Consider the following 21,574-nt stretch of genomic DNA (forward strand, 5'->3'; position numbering starts at 1 on the left):
GGCCTAAGTCAACCACAGATGCTTAATTAGTTGTGTGTGCAATTTTTTTTTTTTGAAAAATTAGCAGGATCACTGCTATATCATATAAGAGAGAAGCAAAGCAGTTACAATAGTTACATTATTACATTATTAAGACCACTCAAACTCAAGAACATAGAGATAAGTAAGAGGATACTCATGGTGGCAACTCTAATTTCCCGGTAGCTGTATTGAAGAGACCGAGTTCTTCCTGATTAGCCCCAAAACCGGTGTTCTCGTTGTCCCCTCGAAGGTTCTCCGGTTGCGCTCTTTCCATATATTCCAAGTTGAGTACATCAACATGGCTGCCAATGTTTTTTTGTTGTGCTGCTGATCTCCCCTGCAGTGACTTCTCCCACCAGGTTTTCAAAGTCTGCACATCCTCATCAATGTGGACAATGTGTTCCCCAACCCAATTTTTGACTAGCAGCAAAATTTAATTTATCCATAAACTTTTTGTAGTTATATCTTCTAACTAAAATTTAGCATATGCATGCGCAAGCGTGGAGGAGTTGCGAGCTATAGCAGATAAACAGTACAGCGAAAGCTACGCTACGTCGTGATCACATAGAAAATATTAAATATAGTTTTAATTTACTGTATAAATAATAAAGGTAAACATATTTGTTACCAACAAGTAGTCTAACATGTGCACAAATCTGCAAACAACATTCTTCTTCGTGGGACCATTGTTAGATAATTAGGCATTTTCATGATCAATATAATTCAGAAATAAAACATTAGAAGGTTTGTGACGACATATATGTACATGTGTATATTACTAACAAACGCTACATTGTTAGATAATTAGGCATTTTCATGATCAATATAATCCAGAAATAAAACATCAGAAGGTTTGTGACGACATATATGTGCATGTGTATATCACTGACAAACGCTACAGCATGTAAGTATGACATACAGATCGATACAGTAAGAACACAAAATGCGGTAAACACAGAGTTGAGATTATACCCAGCGGAGGGTCCCATGCCGAGGGCATCGGAGGCTCCATTCGCACTAGTCGACATAGTGCGTTGCTCGAAGTCGTGGACCACAATCGATGCAGGATGGTGTTCGCAGTGTAGTCCCACGAACGGTCACCAGATAGGTTCCGCAAGCGATCCATAGGAAGAAGATGGGGACGTGTTCAGCGAGCAGTCGCAGAATCGGTCCTCAAAAACCTAATCGCCGCACACCCCATGCAGGGTTCACAGGCGGACGAGGGTTCCGGAGACACCTGCTCTCCCGCTCCTCCGTGCGCGTAGAGGTACGGGACGGGAAAAGCCAAAGAGTTGCTGAGATGTGGTCTCTCTTGGAAGCAAAGCGGAAGAAGTGGACTGACGGAGGACTGCAGATTTATGGCTGCGACGAGAAGAGAGAAAGACAACGGAGAATCCCAAGAGACGGAGAGCGAAAGAGACGGTAACTGGCGCAATCAGTTCGCCTCCACCATAAAGGAGAGAAACTCCCGTGATTATGTGGATTAAGTGGCAAAATCTGGCCACGCCCGCCTGCTCGCTCGCCGCCCGCCTGCCTCGCCACGCCACGCCACGCCCATGGCCTCGGATCGGCCCGCGCGAGTGCCCACAGCCCGGCCCGGCCGGCGGCGGCGGCGACGCCATGCGCACACGTGTGGCACTCCTTTGTCCTTTTCTCAGCTTCTCAATTAAGATGGATAATTTTCAACCATATAAGCTGAGTAAACGTTCAGTCAAAATCCCATATGGTATTAAACCATACAACGCGTAATATTACATACCATAGAGTTTTATTTGATTTATTAAATATTATACGGGCCAAGCCCATAATATATCCAACAATCCCCACCAAACTCTAGGGTTTATAACAAAGTAGTGTCAGAACCACATTTGTTTTATATACCAGTGTTTCGATGGAGACTGTTAAGTTGAACATCCATCTAGAGCAATAGTTTTACTCAGTCACAACTGAACAATGGACTAAGCCTTGAATTGATAGTTTTGTGTGAGGTGAATGTCACTAAAGTTCTTAGCTGATACTAGGCTGCAAAAGGCGTCCCCTCTATCTGAAGCATATAGGTCATACTCCAGTGCCTTTCATGAGTATTTAGAGATCACCCAAATCTCATAAACTGTGACTAGCAGTCTAACTCATATAGTTGTGTTCCTCAAAAGATGTTCTATAGGACAACATCTTTGCTTTAGCAAGCCACTTATAATACATTAAGGTAAAAATCAACCTGCCTTACAGAAAGAAAAGATATGCATCAGAAATGAGTCTTACTAAGGATCTTTTCTCACAATTTACTACTAGCTTGTTTCACCATCCTACTTCACGGAATCTCTGATCTCATAGAACAGGCTACCGCTATAGTAAATTTCATATGGGTCTCAAACCTATCTCTCTCGATGCACTTTCTATCACATTGCGTGACAGACCCTTAGTGAATTGATCTGTCATATTGTTAGATATGTGAACATAGTCCAACGCTATTACTCTAGAGTTTCTTAATTTTCTGATAGATTTTAGTCGTGTCTTAACAGCCTTGTAGACTTCATGTTATCCTTAGAACTGTTAACCTTTGTAATTACAGTCTGGTTATCGTAGTTCATAGAAATAGCTGGTATGGGTTTTTCAACAACCGATAAATCCCTAAGGAGATCACGAAGCCACTCGGCCTTAGAGCCAACAATGTCTAATGCTGTGAGTTCTGCTTTTATTGTAGACTTTGTTAAGATAGTCTGCTTATAAGACTTTCAAGAAATAGTACCACCTCCAAGCCAAAATACATATCCACTTGTGGCATAAAATCTCATCAGCATCAGAAATCTAGTTGGCATCACAATAGCCTTCCAGCACCTTCGGGTGTCTAGTATAACAAATACCATAGCTCATAGTACCTTTTAGATAGCGCATCACTCTCTCAAGAGCACGCCAATGATCACCTCCCGGGTTTGACACAAACCGGCTTAGCTTGCTTATAACAAATCAGATGTCAGACCTTGTTGCACTAGCAAGATACATGAGCGAACCAATGATCTAGGAATATCTCAATTGATCCCTTGCTATTCCCTGATTTTTCCTCAATAGCACACTAGGGTTATAAGGTGCAGGAGCAGGTTCACAGTCACTAAACCCAAAGTAACTCAGCACCTTTTTCACATAGTGGGATTATAACAGAGTTACCCCATCATCACATTCTCTCAGAAGCTTGATATTAAGAATAACATTAGCCTCTCCCAAATCTTTCATTTCAAAATTATTAGATAAAAATTCATTCACCTCCTCAATCACTTTGAGGCTAGATCCAAAGATCAGTATGTCATCAATATATAAGCACAAAATGACTCCTTCACCCCCATCATACCGATAGTACACACATTTGTCAACTTTATTCACAACAAAGCCAGCAGATGTTAAAGTTCTATCGAACTTCTCATGCCACTGCTTAGGAGCTTATTTTAGGCCATATAATGACTTTAATAATTTACACACCTTGCCTTCTTGATCATTTGCTACAAACCCATCCAGCTGATCCATATAGATCTCCTCCTCTAACTCTCCATTTAGGAAAGTTGTCTTAATGTCCATTTGATGAACGATAAGACCATAAGAGGCTGCCAAGGAAAACAAAAGTCGAATTGTAGTTAATCGGGCAACCGGTGAATAAGTATCAAAGAAATTCTCTTCCTTTTAAGTATAACCTTTGGCCACAAGCCTTACCTTGTACCTCTCGATAGTACCATCAGACCTAAGCTTTTTCTTGAACACCCATTTGCACCCTATAGGCTTGCACCCATAGGGACGATCAACTATTTCCCAAGTTCCATTAGACATAATAGAATCCATCTCACTCCATACTACTTCCTTCCATAAGTCAGCATCAGTAGAGGAATATGCCTCTTCAATCCGTTGGTGTATCATCCATAAGGTACACAATATAGTCATCACCAAAAGACTTTACAGTCCTCTGTCTCTTACTTTTTCTAGTGACTATAGTCTCATCCTCCTCAGGATTTTGCATATAGGGTTCCTCAGTTTGTTCTATCAGAGTAAAATTTTCATGCTCATGGGAAATTATAAATTCATGACTAGTCGTGTTAGGTGCATTTTTCATGAGAAATTTATTCTAAAAAATATAACATCTCTAGATTCTATGATTGTATCAACAACCATTTCAAGAACACTAGAATTTATAATTAAAATCTATAACCCACGCTGTGAATAGCATAATCAAGAAAAACACAATCAACGGTCTTTGGTCCAAGTTTTCACTTTTTGTTTATTGGCACATTCACCTTTGCCAAACAACCCCAAGTTCACAGGTAAGAAAGATTTAATCTCTTCTTCTCCCATTCCTCGAATGGTTTAATTTCTTTATGGGCACCCTATTCAGAACATGACACACTGTCAATATAGCCTCACCCCACCATTCCATAGATAGCCTAGTAGTCTCTAACATGGCATTAACCAAATCAGTTAGAGTATGGTTCTTTCTCTCTGCAATCTCATTGAACTGTGGTGAGTATGGTGGTGTTCTCTCATGAATAATTCCATGCACCACGCAAAACTTAGAAAAAATTATTTGAGAAATATTCTCCTCCGCAATCAGACCGCAAACGCTTGATTTTCTTCTCAAGTTGATTTTCTACCTCAGCTTTATAGACTTTAAAATAATGCAACGTTTTATCTTTAGTTTTCAATAAATACACGTAGCAAAATCTAGTATAATCATCTATAAATGTCATGAAGTATCATTTACCGCCTTTAGTCAATTCGCCATTCATTTCGCATAAATTAGAACAAACGAGTTCTAATGGTGCCAAGTTCCTCGCCTCAGCAACCTTGTGAGGCTTGCGTGGTTGTTTCGATTGCACACACACCTGACACTTAGAATCTTTGACTAAGTTAAATTTCAGGATTAAATTCAGATTTGCAAGCTGTGTGAGATAGCCAAAATTAATATGACAAAGTCGTGAATGCCATATATTCGACTCATCCGAAATATTAATATTGTTCACTCCTTTATTACACACATCATCAAGCAAAGATAAGCAGAACAAGCCTCTGTAATCATAATCTTTTCCAACAAATGTTCCATGTCTCGATACAACACACTTATTGGACCCAAGCATAATTTTAAAGCCATCGCGACACATTTGAGAACTGCTAACAAGATTCTTCTTGATGGAGAGGACATGCTGCACGTTCTTTAATAGCACCGTCTTTCCCAAAGTAAACTTTAGAACAACTGTACCAGCACTAAGAACACACGCATACGAACCGTTACCCATCAGTAAGGCTCTAGTCATGCCGGCCTGATAGGAAGTAAGCAAAGAAATATTAGCACACACATGAATATTAGCACCGCTGTCTATCCATCACTCAGGTGAAAGATAAACTAAAAGAATAAAAGGTAAAGAATTACTATACCCAGATGTTCCTCCTCCAGTCTCGCTAATCACTACATTTGCTGATTTCTTTTCTTGCTTATATTTATGGTCTGGGCATGCACTTACCCACTACTCATCACTCCCACAAACAAAGTAACCTCCACCTTTTTTGTTATTTTTCTTCATAAACTGAGCAATCTGCTTAGGCTTTGTATTGTTGTTTTCTTGCATGTTCTTCTTCTTTTTATTATAGGATGCAAATGAGTTTTTCTTCTACATCATATTGGCAGCGGAAGACTCAACTCCTTTTCCATGGTTGTCTTTTGCTCTCACCCTCTTCTCAACATCAAGAGATCCAATAAGTTCAACCACGCTAAACTCTTGTCTCTTGTGTTTTAGAGAAGTAGCGAAATACCTCCAAGAAGGTGGCAGTTTAGCGATTATACCGTCGTTCACAAACTTGTCGGGCAATAAATATGGGAAATGTTCTAGTTCCTTTGCTAGCACCTGTATCTCATGAGCCTATTCGACTACAGAACGGTTTTCAACTATTTTATAGTCATACAGCTGTTCCATAAGGTACAACTCACTATCAGCATCGGAAACTCCAAACTGTGCCTCAAGAGCATCACATAATTCTTTGCTTGATGTGCAAGATATATAGTTTTTCTCATACTTAGGATGAAGTGCACTAATCATGGTGCCTCAAAATAAGTTATCAGCAGTCAAGAACTTTTGCTCCTCCTTAGGAGTAAATTGTTCAGAATTCTCCTGTGCGGCGTGATAGCAATTCATAGCAGTCAACCACAATACCATCTTGGTAAGCCATATCATAAAATTCTTACCATCAAAATTATTTGGCTTCAAAGCAGTAGCAAAATCACTGATAGAAAATTGCCTAATATTATGTTTTTAGATTGTTAGATAATTAGGCATTTTCATGATCAATATAATCCAGAAATAAAATATCAGAAGATTTGTGACGACATATATGTGCATGTGTATATCACTAACAAATGCTATATTGTTAGATAATTAGGCGTTTTCATGATCAATATAATCTAGAAATAAAACATCAGAAGGTTTGTGACGACATATATGTGTATGTGTATATCACTGACAAATGCTACATCATGCAAGTATGATATACAGATCGATACAATAAGAACACAAAATGCTGTAAATACAGAGTTGAGATTGTACCCAGCGGAGGGTCCCATGCCGAGGGCATCTGAGGCTCCATTCGTACTAGTTGACATAGTGCGTTGCTCGATGTGGCAGAACCGCTTAATCTAATGCCTTCTAGGAGTGCTCGTCTTTCATTAGACACTAAGCACCCAAAGGATAACACTAAATTACTCGGTTTTATCAGGCACACCCCAGGGGAGAACCCGAAAATCCATATTTTTCCATCAGGATCACAAATGAGAGAATAAAGCTTATATCATTCTTAACTAGTTCTTACATCGCTTTTAATACAATATCAGAGTATAATATTTATTATTATAACAGCGAAATATAATCATATTATTAGAGTTATGAACAATTTAATGTAACAGCAGAATATAAACATGTGATCAGAATTACAACAAAAATAATTAGAGAGAATTTCTTATTTGACACTGGGAAAATGAGTCGTTCCTTTCTTGGTCCTGAAATTTTCTTCGTTCCCTATTTGACACTCACTTCAACTTTCGTTCCTAATTTGACACTGCCGTCAAATCCGTTAGCTAACGGTGTTAACTGGCCGTTAAAAAGACGTTTTTGTCCCTAGAAAAAAAGCGGCGAAGCAAATTTGAGAGGAAAAAACCTGCGCCTTTTTTTGTAGCTAGGCGCATGCATCAGAGGCGGGCGCAGGTTTTTTTTCTCTCAAATTTGCTTCGCCGTTTTTTTAGGGGCAAAAACGTTTTTTAACGGCCAATTAACACCGTTAGCTAACGGATTTGACGGCAGTGTCAAATTAGGAACGAAAGTTGAAGTGAGTGTCAAATAGGGAACGAAGAAAATTTCAGGGCCAAGAAAGGAATGACTCATTTTCCCAGTGTCAAATAAGGAATTCTCTCAAATAATTATCTATTCATGGTATGATGAAGCATTGATAAATAAACTATGACAACAGATTATAAAACTTTCCTTTATAAAATATTTGGTGAGAGTTATAATTTAAAACTACAATCACAGCGTAAAGAAAATCCTCTCTAAGCCCGCCAGGAGGAATCCACATGCAACGGTCAGCTCTAGCATCCACCTGTCATCTGCAATAGTGAGAATAAAACCCTAAGTACTCAATTGTACTCAGCAAGACTTACCCGACAAGAGGAAAAAAAACTCTAAGGATATGCAAGGCTATCTGACTTGTGGGTTTATTGTATCTGCAGAAAGCATTACTAAATGTGCGTTCTTATATTCGATTTTAATTAGCAGTGCATTAGTTCATTAGCTAACCATTCTATATAAGCAACTGTACTACTTTCAAACTGGTGGTAAGCAATCAGATTTCATTTTCTTTCTATCTTTCATCTTCTAGTTTTTATTATGGTGCTAGAGTTAAGACAAATCATACCGACTTGATGGTGATTCGTGAATCAATGTCCCTAGCTAGGTACCCCAAAAACACACACCCCGCTTGTACCCTAGGCACAAGTAGGACCAACCCATCACCCTCATGTCTTGGGTGTCTAGGTCTCCGTCCAAACTAGGACTCCAAGCCCCTGCCCCTGAGTCCCGGACTCAGTGCGGTGCAAGGACCTCCTAACCCAAAAATCACTAAGACAGTCAGTTTGGAAAGAGCCGGATCCACGATAATAGAGCAACAAGTCTTCCAAGTGCCTATACCCAAGTATGTGCTCGGAATAATAAGTCTGTGACTTGCCTAGCGTCTTATGCAACGACCGGTCCTTAACCGACACGGACAGGGAAAGCAGTGTAACCAAGCTATGCCCCATGTCCACGACGACACAATCTCTTACACCCACCAATACCCAAACCATATCCCTGTCCGGTCACCATTTTCCTTTCCACTATTTATATTTTTTAAGTGATAATAATATAGTAATATATTTTCTATCTCTCACGAGTGACAGCCATCACTCGACTTCTATCGGAGTCCTATAGCATAGATATCTACATGATCTTGTCATACTAGTAAGACTCATAGGATAAAGATATATATATATGTAAGTGGATTTCATTCAGCTCCTTAAAACTTAATGCGCAAATATAATTTAAACTATATAAAAATATGGGCTATGCACCGGGGCTTGTCTGGGTAAAATATAATCAGAAGTTAGCTTTCCATCATAGCGACACGATCTCCAAAAGCACTATTTCTCTAGCAACTCCTGATGACTCTGTGATCCATCAACGTTCCTATTATGATATGCAATGCGATGCAATGCAAAGACATAATTAACCGACTATAATCGTGACTCGTAAAATACGATTTACGCCTCTCAACTTAACGGACTAGCTCTAACGATGACCGTACTTAGTCTACATATCCATGTTGTTAAATAAGGTGTTATTCTCCAATAAATATTTTAGTTATACAAACCCAAGTTGTTTCTTTATTTTATCCTATCGATTTAATCTTTATTCGAAATAAGGCATTATTATCTATCTAGCAAACTAATTATTCTAGAGCTACAAAAATTACAGAGAGCAGCTAATAATATTAGGAATTTATTGTAAAATTTTTAGAGCTAACACTATCACCGATTTAGCACGGAAATTCCTACAAGTTCACCTTTTAATAATATTAAGCATATTAAAATAATTAGAGCAATCCTAAAAACATACCGAACCTATGCAAACAAAATATACTATTAGGTAGATCATGATTTTAGAAACTTAATAAAATTAGTTTCATAATTTTTGGATACCTACATAGTTTTATTTTGATTTTACAAGTTTATTTCTGAAACTGATTTAACAATTGCTTAGAAACTTAAAGGCCAGCGATCACCAATCGGCCCACGGCGGTTGTGGCCTTAGCGCGGCCCACGGCTAGCGAGCCGGCTCGGCCCGTAGGCACACACGTAGCCCAGGCACGGTCAGGCAGCGCAGACAGCCCAAGAGATAGGCAGGCTGCAGCCCAAACAGGGGCGGGGCGTGCGCGGCGCGAGCGGCCCAGCTACGGCGGTGAAAAGCTGGCCCAGCGGGGCATCAAGCAGACCATGGCCATAGAGGCACAGGGTGAGTCGGCCTAACTCGGTATAGCGGCCCAGCAGCCCCAAGCGGGCGCACGGCCTAGGCGGCAGACGACACATTTGCGAAGGGACCCCTGAGTTTCTAATAAATCACCCCACAGTACATCAGCACTATTCACTTGGGTCATGTATTTTGCACTGAGAACCCTGTACAAAGTTTTTACTTGGATTCATACCCTTCTCACCTTCCTTCCTTTCCTAGGAGCAGAGCCCGGGTAGGGAGAAGACCGGCCGGCAACGGAGGTGGGCAAGAGGCACGACACGTTGATGGAAGGAGGCGCTGCGAGGCATGGATGAGCCGGCAGACCTCGCCGAGCCTGTGCTGGTGATCGCCCGGAGCCACGAGCATGGCCGCACGAGAGTCACGACACGGCAATGGCGGCATAGAGGAGGCTTGAGGCGAGGTGAAGCTGCATGCAGCAAAGTCGTACCGACGCAGACGGGGCAGCGCTAAAAGAGCTGCGGACCAACACGAGGCCTCAGGGGTGCGCACGCGCTCGTGAGAGACTGGGCCACGGACGGCAACAAACGACGCGGTGGCTTGGGTGACTACGGGCGCGGCAATGGCGCATGCTGCGGGTCAATAGCTGGCCGTGGTCTGGCCGGGTGCTTTGTAGTGGCGAGGAGCGAGGGAAGGGAGGGCAGTGCTACAGCACGGCGTGTCAAGGAGCCATAGGCCAGAGCGGACCAGGGCTCGCGTGCAGGGAGGGCCAGCACCGATGGCATGGGCGTGGCATGGACGACAGCGAGGCGACCTCGGCGGGGCACTGTGGTTACTATGGAGCATGGGGAGGAAGAGTGAGGATGAGCCGGCTGGCAAGGCGTGGCTCCTTGACGACATGGGCTTGGCCGATGGTAGGCGTGAGCCATGGCGTGGTGGTGCATGACCACGGCGGGTACCCAGCATATCAACACAGCAGCGGCATCGACGGTTGGCAGCAGAGAGAGAAGAGCAAAGCAATGGTGTGGGCATGAGGTGGCTGTGAGCAGCGCACTCGAGGTATGCCATGGCAGTAGTGGGGCAGCAGCAATTGCAACAGGAGGGGAAATGGCCCAACTGAGGTCTGAAGAGCGGCTACAGGACGGGAGGAGTGGCAGCCTAGAGGAGAAAAAGGAGCGGCAGCAACACCTCCCCCACTGACTTAGCCATGGCGATGAAGAGGATGGGAGCATGAGAGAGACCTAGATGATTGAAAGAAAGACAGCAAGCCAGAGATATGGAGGAATAGTGGGAAGAAGACAACAACGGCTCTGTCATCTACTTCATAAACATGGCGTGGTAGGATGTCCCAGCCCAACATGGCCGGCAGGGTCAGGCCAGGCAGTGATGCATCCCATCATCACTACGACTAGGGCCATGGTTACGTGTAGCGCCATAAAGATATGTCTACGCACATCCACGTGCAATAGCGATACGGCAAGCAACGCAACGACGCAACAAGTCGGACAACTGATTCAGAGAATGGGGACGCACCACTATCGCCACACAAGCGCCTAGAAAGGACAACTCAAACCTAGCGGGACACGAAGGCAGCTAGCCCGCAAATCATTCATTAACGCGCATGTCGTACCGTCAAGGTAGGTGAGCTAAATGGCTAGCGGTACCCTCGTCATTATTTTTAAACCAACAACATCACATTGACACTCAAACAAGTGTACCAACATATTTACAAGGTTCGTATCCTACTAATGATATGATTTTCCTGTTTATATTTTATATTATTTTAACTTCCAAAATTTTATTTTCTAAAACAACTTTATGCTTGTACAAGCATAACTAAAGCTCTATGGTTTAGCAAATTTACTTTCAACAAATTTTTGTTTATAGAAATTATTTTTCATGCCCAATCAAATAAACAAGCCATTCGCTATCTAATTGCTGGGATTGTTGTCTGGCATTCCTAAATATCTTTACGTACTAAGGAATTTAACTTGGTCGTTGATTCGAGTCCACAAAACTAAGTCATCGGATCCACTCATCGCATCAAGTATGTTTTAAAGCAAAAATCTTAGAAACTTGTTTTGAAAATTTTACTTAGGCCTAAATCACGGTGCTAAACGAGCTCGTAACACTAGAGGTGTTACACTCAAAGTCGTGGACCATAGTCGATGTACGATGGTGTTCGCAGTGCAGTCCCACGAACGGTCACCAAACGGGTTCCGCAAGTGATCCACAGGAAGAAGACGGGGATAGGTTCCATGGGTTCTAGAGATCACCAGGAAGAAGATGGGGACGTGTTCAGCGAGCAGTCATGGAATCGCTCCCCAAAAACCTAATCGCCGCACACCCCGTGTAGGGTTCGTAGGTGGACGAGGGTTCCGGAGGCACCTGCTCTCCCACTCCTCCATGCGCGTAGAGGTACAGGTTGGGGAAAGCCAAAGAGCTACTGAGATGTGGTCTCTCTTGGAAGCAAAGCGGAAGAAGTGGACTGACGGAGGACTGTAGATTTATGGCTACGATGGGAAGGGAGAAAGGCAGCGGAGAAACCCAGGAGACGGTAATTGGCGCAATCAGTTCACCTCCACCATAAAGGAGAGAAACTCCTATGATTATGTGGATTAAGTGGCAAAACCTGGCCATGTGAAAGGTCCTTGTGTGGTTTTGGTAATTGAGGGACAACCTAGGTGGACTAATTATATTTATGTGAGATACATAGGTGATTAGTCCACATATATATGTGTGTGAGCAACATATGGCATGAAGATGAAAATGGCTTGGAGGTGTTGCAAAGCTCGCACATGTGATGATGAAGGAGCTCATTGCAAATGAGACATGACATTGAGTCATGTGATCAAGGTGGAGAAGATCAAGATATGACTTGGCTTGATGGACCGGTTGCAAGCATGAAGGGCAAGTTGGAGGCTTTAGAGCGATGGACCACATGGCGGTGAAGCTTAAGCAAGACTTGGCACCAATGGACGAAGGTAATGGTGAAAAGCAAGTGAGTCAAGATCGATGAACTAATATGATCACATGATGATATGAAGTGGATCATATCATTGTTGATCATGTTGGTACATGTGTTGCATCGACAATGGAGGAGATGGAATGGAAAGTGCAAGGCAAAGGTATAACCTAAGGCATTTTATTTCACCGATCATAGGTGTGTAGAGAAGTTTATGACCGAATTTAGGATAGATGGTCGTTCTATCAAGAGGGATAAACTTGTTTACATATCGGTCATCTAGTGTCACTCGAGTGATCTAACTTTGCATCGTCGCTAGGATTGAGTGGCGTGGCAGGTTGAGTGGCTAATTCTTTGGAAAATGATTGTGAAAATGCTAACACACATACACATGATGGTGTATACTTGGTGGTGTTGGCACATTTACAAAGGAGATGAAGTTAGAGTTGATGTGGATCAACTCAGCGATGGAACGAAGGCGAGAAAGGTTCAAAACTCCACCGATGGAGTGTCCACCCATAGAGTGCGGAGAGTCCGACGGTGCCACCAGCGCCCTATATAGAAAAGATAGGGTTTCACAGTGTGCATCGGACGCTGGTCACGTAGTGACCAGACGCTGGGATCCTACGTCTGGTCAGTGGCAGTAGTGAGCGCGCTGTCTCGATCTCATGACCAGACGCTGGCACGAAGTGTGACTGGACACTCAGGGTCTATGTCTGGTTAGTGCTAATGTATGGAGACGTAGGCAGCGCTGGAGTTAGGCTTGCGGGCACATAACTGATCGACATTGGTCTATGTTTGGTCATGGTGGACCAGACACGTCCAATCACAAAATAGAGGCTTGGGGAGCTCTCTGAAAATGACCAGACTCAGGCGCAGCAGTGTCCGGTCATTCACTGTGTAGTGTCCGATCGCAACTTAACCATTGAGATCGGGCGGCTCCGGTTGAACGCAGAGCGACATGTGGACGGCGTAGAGCGACCGGACGCTGGCAAGGTGCGTTCGGTCGATCTGACCGGAGCGTCGGGTCGTCCCAAAATTTGCCCAGTGAAGGGGTAACGGCTAGTTTAGCCCATGGGGCTATAAATAGAAGGTGGTCTTGGCCATGGCTTACGCTGAGCACCTCAGGGGACTTTGTGTCTATGCTTGAGAGTGCTTAGCAGCCCTCCATCTCATATATGCTTGATAGTGATCATTCAATTGTGTGAGAGAGCAATTCTAGTATGATTTCATCGTAAGGTTATATCAAGTGACACTAGGTGATCGAGTTGCAAGCCGGTGGTGCTTGTTACTCTTAGAGATTGCCATCTCCTAGATGGCTTGGTGGTGGTCTCCGGAGAAGAGCTTTGTGAGGGGCATTGTGCTCGCCCCGCAGGGGCCACGAAGAGCAACTCTAGTTGAGCATGTCATTAAGCTACCCTCACTTTTGGGGTAGGTTCTTGTGGTGCCCGATGTGTGGGCTTGGCGGGTGATGCCAATTAGCCATCGAACCACTAAGTGAGTGGTCGACACAATGGGGACGTAGCATGTTGGCAAGTATGTGAACCTTGAGAGAATATCACCGTGTCAACCTTGTTCTTCCCGTTGGTTTGCAATCCCCTTACATAAGCTTGTGATTACTTTTATATACATTGTGCTTGTGTAGTTGCTCTTGTAATTAGTTAGCTTGTGTAGCTCACTAGTTACCTTCTTACTTGTGTAGCATAGAAGTAGCTTCCTTGCGTGGCTAATTTGGTTTGTGTAACCTTGTTAGTCATATTGCTTAGTTTGTGTAGCTAAATATTTGCGCTCTCTAATTTGGCATTGGTTGTCTTATTATTGAGCATTGCTAGTGAGCTTAGTTGGCTGTGTGCTTTTGCTTACTAGAATGTGTAGGAGCTTCCTCATTGCTTGAAGTACTAGTGGCATAGCTTTATGTGACCTTGCTCCTAGAATTAGTTAGGTGAGCTCTAGCTAGCCCGACACCTTTGTTGCTTAATTAGGATCTTAGCAAGGTGTTAGAGAACATAGATAGAGGGGTGCAGTATTGGCTAGATCAATAGTTTTAATTCCGCACTTGTTTCGGTTAGCTGATGCGATTAAGTTTTAAAAATGACTATTCACCCCCCTCTAGTCACCATCTCAACCCTACAAGTGGTATCAGAGCGAGGTCTCTCATTTATAGTCTTCACCGACCCGAGAGGATGGCGTCTACTGGGCTAGATGTTTGTGAGACACATATTTTTTATGGCACAAACTTTGCACTTTGGAAAAATCACATGCTTGATCATTTTTGTGCAAAGGGACCTAAGTTTTGGTGGATTGTCATTAGTGGTCTCATGTCTTGGATCATAGAAATCTCACCAAAACTCAAAGAGTTCTCTATGAATTTGATGCACATGCTTGTTGTTTTCTAATGGATGCTTTGAGTTTTGATTTGATGAAACAAGTAAACATCACGGGAACCGCTTGTGAGATATGAGAGTCCATCAAGGGCACCTTCGGTGATTCCTCCACATAGGATGATGGTAAATTTAAGGAGGATGAGCCAAAGAAGGAAGCACATGAGTGTGTCGAGCATGATCACAATTTGGTGATTGTGAAAGATTGCTCCACCACATGGTCAAGTGATGATGATGATGATCAATTCACTATAAGTTCACTTGACAAGGTTGATGATGATGCCACAAGTGTTGCACATGAAGATTCTACCTCAAGCACACTTGGTGGTGATCTTGACGATGTTGGTTCATGCTCAAGTCATGATGATGATGCTACTACAAGCTCTCCTACCACACCACATTATTTCATGTCACAAGGTGACACCAAGGTATCAAATAATAATGTGGTTGATTATGTTGATTCATATAATGAGCTTGTTAGTAGACTTGCTAGCATGACCGTGTCTTTAGAAAATGAAAAGGCTAAAACAATGAAATTAGAAAATGAAAACTCATTTCTAAAGAACTCTTATGAAGAACATAAAAAATTACTTGATGCTTTTAAATCTTCACATGATGAGCTAAAATTGAATCATGAGACACTACTTGCATCTCATGAAGAATTATTAGAACAATACGCTTCTCTCATTAAAGTGTTTATAAATAAACTTAAAAATAATAAGAGCTCATCACATGGATCAAATGATAAATTGCAAAATATTGCTAACCCTTGTGATGTAGACAAGAAGCATGTGTCCACCTCTTGTGATGATTTATTAGATATGCCATGCTCTTCACATATAGATGCTTGTTCTACTTCTATGTCTTGTGAGACTAACCTTTTGAAGGAGAAAAATGGGCTCAAAAATGAAGTGAAGAATTTGAGCAATAAGTTAGAGAGGTGCTACAACTCAAAAATCACCTTTGAGCATATATTGAAGACTCAAAGAAACTATGGTGATAAATGTGGCCTTGGCTTGAAGAAGAAGATGACAAAGGGTGAAAGAAAGAGAGAGAAAGATGAAGAAGCTACAACAAAGAAAGCTCTCTCACACCATATGCTACCGTTGTCATAAAGTGGGACACCTTGCAAATGGTTGTCCTAACATTGAGAAGCTTAAGAATATAAAAGAAGAAGAAAGACTCAAGCATGTGAAGTGCTTCAAGTGCCACACTTGGGGTCATCTTATCTCAATGTGCCCAACCAAGCAATTGGTGAAGCAACTAGAAGAACCTCAACTAATGCCACAAGTTGAGCAAGAGAAGACACCCTAAGAGCAAATTAAGATCAACCATGAAGATGGTGGTGATTTGATGATAAAGAAGAAGAAAACAAGAAGGTATGGAAAGGCAAGGCATCTAATGCAAACTCAAGATGCCAAGATGATGAGCAAAAATGAAGATGAGAAGAAAGATTATGCTCACATCAAGTGCTTCAAGTGTGGAAGTATGGGACACTTTGCCTCTAAGTTTCCTACCAAGCTTGAGAAGAAGGCTCAAGCAATCCATGAGAGACAAGGCAATGAGAAGCAATACATGAGCAAGGAAGAAAAGGCTCAATCAAAGAGAGTTTGCTACTCATGCCGAAAAAGAGGACACATGGCATATTCATATCCCCTAGGTAATACTCCTAACTGTATTTCAATTGATGATGATTCTATGTTTAGGAAGGATGGCAATGGTACCTCATTGGTTGCAATTGTAAAACATTCCGCTATTCATACTAAAGCTATGCCTAAGTATGTTGCTCCTAACTTGAGAGGACCCAAAATTATTTGGGTATCATCAAAAAGTGAATGATTGATTGTAGGTACCAATGGCATTGGAGACTTGATTCAATTGATTTTATATTGATCATCATATGTTGAGTCAAGTTATGAAGTTTAGTGCACATCCAAACCCAATGCCATGATAATTGAGTAAAGTCCAAATATGCTACATCATACAAGTGCTATAATTCAAGTTGTTGGTGATTCATTGGATATATTTGATGGTTTCTAAATATTTGAGTTGAACCTTGCTAGTTGAATGATCATGAGCTAACCAAGGTATATCTCTTATTGATCATTTCATTTGGGTGCATATGAGTTGATTGAGTTAGACAAATATGCAAAGTTGCTTGCTATAAGTTGATTGAATGGATAATTGATTAGTAATCAAGTTTGGATTGATTTGTGTTGGATAAATTTATGAGATGACTTTTAGTAAGTGGTTTAAATGGATATATGTCTTATAGAAGTATTTAAACAAGTTAGTTTCAAGTTTGATTCATATTTGATGAAGTATAGCTCAATTGTTGAAATCTGTCATATATTGCAAAATCTGAGCTAGCTGTGATCTTAGCCATGTTTGAGTGATCAAAACTTATTGGATTGACATAAAAATTGGTGTACATGCTCTAGACTTATGGTATAATATTATGTACAAATTTCATGAGAATTGGATAAGAGATGCTTCAGTTTTGGAGTAAATCTTATCAGCTATAGTGCAGTAATTTTCAACATATAGTAGTGATGGAAGAATTGAAATCTAGTAGCAATCTAGAAGTCAAATGAAGCTTAAATTTTTACAGCTACTAGATAACTTAGTTAAACACATCTCCACCAAATTTCAGGGCATTTGGATTTGTACTTTGGGATATATGCATTTTTCTTTAAAGAGTATAAAATCTACTAGAAAAGTGACAAATGTTGGATTGATCTAGAGTCACTTTGATTGAAAGGTCCTCAAGTTGAAAACACATTTATAAGTAATTGAGGCACCTAAGTTTGGTATTAAGATGATATTTAAGCATGACAATCAAAGAGTATAAGGCCATTTGATTGTGGAGTGTACTTTGAACACATTCGGTACTCAAATTGGAAGATTAGGATCAAACTTAAGATAAAGATGAAGTTTAAGTTCTAGTGACTATTAGAAATCATTTGGTAGAAAGAAAATGACTTAAAGAAGGAATCAAGGTTACTCATCAAGTTAAGTCCATCACTTGGATCAATCAATCAAGTCATTTCAAGTGAGTATCAAGAATGGTTCTTGGAGAGAGATCACTTCTTCCTAGTGTAGGGGCTTGCCGCCTATGAGTAGGTAAATCAAGTATGGTATTTGAAAGGCAAACATGAAAGTGGTGATCCAAGAAATATTTAAGATGCTTAGTTGAAGCAATCAAAAGGGTTAACCAAGAAAAGCAAGCAACACCCAAAATAGAGCTAGTCATAATATTTTAAGTGGTATTCTCAAATTGATGCTCTTATGCAAGTAAAGATGAAAAGAAGAAGCAAGCCAACCACAACAAGAAAGTGCACTTGATCATAAGTGGTATTCATTTCATATGAGTGAAGAGTGGAATTCAAAATGGTGTCTATTGGTCTTCACTAAGCTTATAATTGGACTTCACATTGCAATTGAAGTAATGAATTGGAATCTATGTGACTATCCTCTACTCCAACATACCAAAGGTATCATTATAATGTGCATGATCATTTCATCCCTTACTAGTATGCGGTTAGTGCATATAGTACCTGCTTCATAGGATCATGCATAACAAATGAAATGTTTAAATTTATAACCTACCACTATTGCTTGAATGATTAATTGATCTAGTGGTTAGTATATGAATTTATTCATGAGCTAGTGAACCTAACTACTTGACTTAATTTAGATTGCTAACAAGTGACAAGTACAACATTGGTAAGATAACCCTTGTAAGAGGTGTGAAGAAGCTTGTCATTGGTTCAAACCGGACTTAAAAGCTTAGGCAAATTGATTTAGTTCAAGTCAACATTAGAAGCTCATGATAATGATAAGAGTACAAGCATAAGACAACAATGCAAATGGATATCTAGTTTGTTTGTTTCAAGGAGTATCTAGACTCAAGTACTTCATCAAATTCATAAGTGATGTCTAGATCAACTCACAAGTGATATCCTATAAGTGATACTCATGAAGATAGCAAATACTCAAGAAATGATTTTTATTGATAAATTCAACGAGTGGTTCCATACTAGGAAATTCTTTTAAGTGATATCACATCTACATGTGGTATCAATCATGCAAGATGATGGTTCCATAAGTGATCCTCAACTTTAAGTGATCATCAAATAAAGAATGCATCCCTCACCTATAAGAGCTCAAATGTGTCAAATAGATGACCCATGCTATCACATAGGGGGAGGTGTCCCATAAATTAATATCAAAATCAAAGATCCTATGTGTGGTATCTCAAGAAGCCCTACATAAGATACAAGTGATACAAGTTGCAAGTGGTATCTACAAGTGGTGTCATTCCAACAATCAAGTGATGTCCATAAAAATGCAAGATTCAAGTCTCAACCATCTACCCCAAATGCATACCTTTGCATCAATGAGAAGCACACATTTTATAAAAATTGATGACAAAGGGGGAGAGATTGTACAAAAATATGAAAACTTTGAGATTATGATTGTACAAGGGGAAGAGATAAGATATGAAAGCTTTGGGAGAGATTTAAAGGTTGGACATGAACATGGACAAAGAGCGAGCAACATTGAAGAAAAAAGATGGATCAAAATTCTTGGACAAGAGAAGCACACAAGTAGGGGGAGCAAGCTCATGAACTTTGATTGATTGCATTTGATATGTGCATATTCATGTGCTTGCTTGCATTGCATAAGTTCTTAAATTTCAATATGCATGCTTGTGTGAGGTATGCTAGTTGTAGAATTTGATTGATAAAATAAAAACTAGCATGCATAGGATAATAGCTAGACACTTTGTATGCTTTTTAAGTGATGCAAGTACTTTGGTTTTAATGTTGATCTCATGAAGTATCTAGTGATTTTATTTCCAAGTGATATCTAGCTAACAATGGTGCTAAGGATGAACTTAAAGGTACAACTCCGATTGGTATCATGCTTCAAAGGTTTACTCTATACACCTTAGCATCAATTGGTAGTAATTACTCTCCCATAATTCCAATCTATGTATATGTGCGAGATTCAAACCAAACACTCTAGCACATATATAGGGGGAGCTAATACTACAATTTTAGGTTTGTGTTACTTGTCCAAAAAAACATTTTCACATGGTAAAATTGCTTGGGCAAGCAACATGAATCCAAAAGAGCTTAATTTCCATATCTTTGTAGAGTTGTCATCAATTACCAAAACACGGGAGATTGAAAGGTCCTTGTGTGGTTTTGGTAATTGAGTGGCAACCTAGGTGGACTAATTGTGTTTATGTGAGATACACATGTGATTAGTCCACATGTACATGTGTGTGAGCAACATATGCCATGAAGGTGAAAATGGCTTGGAGATGTTGCAAAGCTCACACATGTGATGATGAAGGAGCTCATTGCAAATGAGACATGACATTGAGTCATGTGATCAAGGTGGAGAAGATCAAGACATGACTTGGCTTGATGGACTGGTTGCAAGCGTGAAGGGCAAGTTGGAGGCTTTGGAGTAATGGACCGCGTGGCGGTGAAGCTTAAGCAAGACTTGGCACCGATGGATGAAGGCAACGGTGAAAAACAAGTGAAGTCAAGATCGATGAACTAATATGATCACATGATGATATGAAGTGGATCATATTATTGTTGATCGTGTTGGTGCATGTGTTGCATAGACATTGGAGGAGATGAAATGGAATACACAAGGCAAATGTATAACCTAAGGCATTTTATTTCACCGGTCATAGGTGTGTAGAGAAGTTTATGACTAGGTTTATGATAGATGGCCGTTCTATCAAGAGGGGCAAACTTATTTGCATATCAGTCATCTAGTGCCACTCGAGTGATCTAACTTTGCATCATCGCTAGGATTGAGTGGCATGACAAGTTGAGTGGCTAATTCTTTGGAAAATAATTGTGAAAATGCTAACACACATACACATGGTGGTGTTGGCATATTTACAAAGAAGATGAAGTTGGAGTTGACGTGGATCAACTTAGCGATGGAATGGAGGCGAGAAAGGTTCAAAACTCCACCGGTGGAGTGTCCACCAGTAGAGTGTGGACGGTCCGATAGTACCACCGGCGCCCTACCTAGAAAAGATAGGGTTTCATAGTGTGCATCGGACGCTGGTCATGCAATGACCAGATGCTGGGGTCATACGTCCGGTCAGTGGTAGTAGTGAGCGCGCTGTCTCGGTCTCATGACCGGACGCTGGCACGAAGTGTGACCGAACGCTCAGGGTCTACGTCCGGTCAGTACTGACGTATGGCGACATAGGCGGCGCTGGAGTTAGGCGGGCGGGCATAGAACTAATCAGACACTGGTCTGCGTCCGGTCATGGTGGACCGAACGTGTCTGATGACAAAACAGAGGCTCAGGGAGCTCTTTGGAAACGACCGGACTCAGGCACAACAGCGTCTGGTCATTCACTGTGCAGCGTCCGGTCGCAACTTAGCCATTGAGATCTGGCGGCTCCGATTGAACGCAGAGCGACACGTGGACGGCGCAGAGCGACCAGACGCTGGCAGGGTACGTCCGGTCGTCCCAAAATTTGCCCAATGAAAGGGTAATGGCTAGTTGAGCCTATGGGGCTATAAATAGAAGGTGGTCTCGGCCATGGCTTACGCTGAGCACCTTGGGAGACTTTGTGTCCATGCTTGAGAGTGCTTAGGAGCCCTCCATTTCACATATGCTTGATAGTGATCATTCAATTG

This window comes from Miscanthus floridulus, chromosome 2 (genome assembly GCF_019320115.1).
Source record: "Miscanthus floridulus cultivar M001 chromosome 2, ASM1932011v1, whole genome shotgun sequence".
Lineage (NCBI taxonomy): Eukaryota > Viridiplantae > Streptophyta > Magnoliopsida > Poales > Poaceae > Miscanthus > Miscanthus floridulus.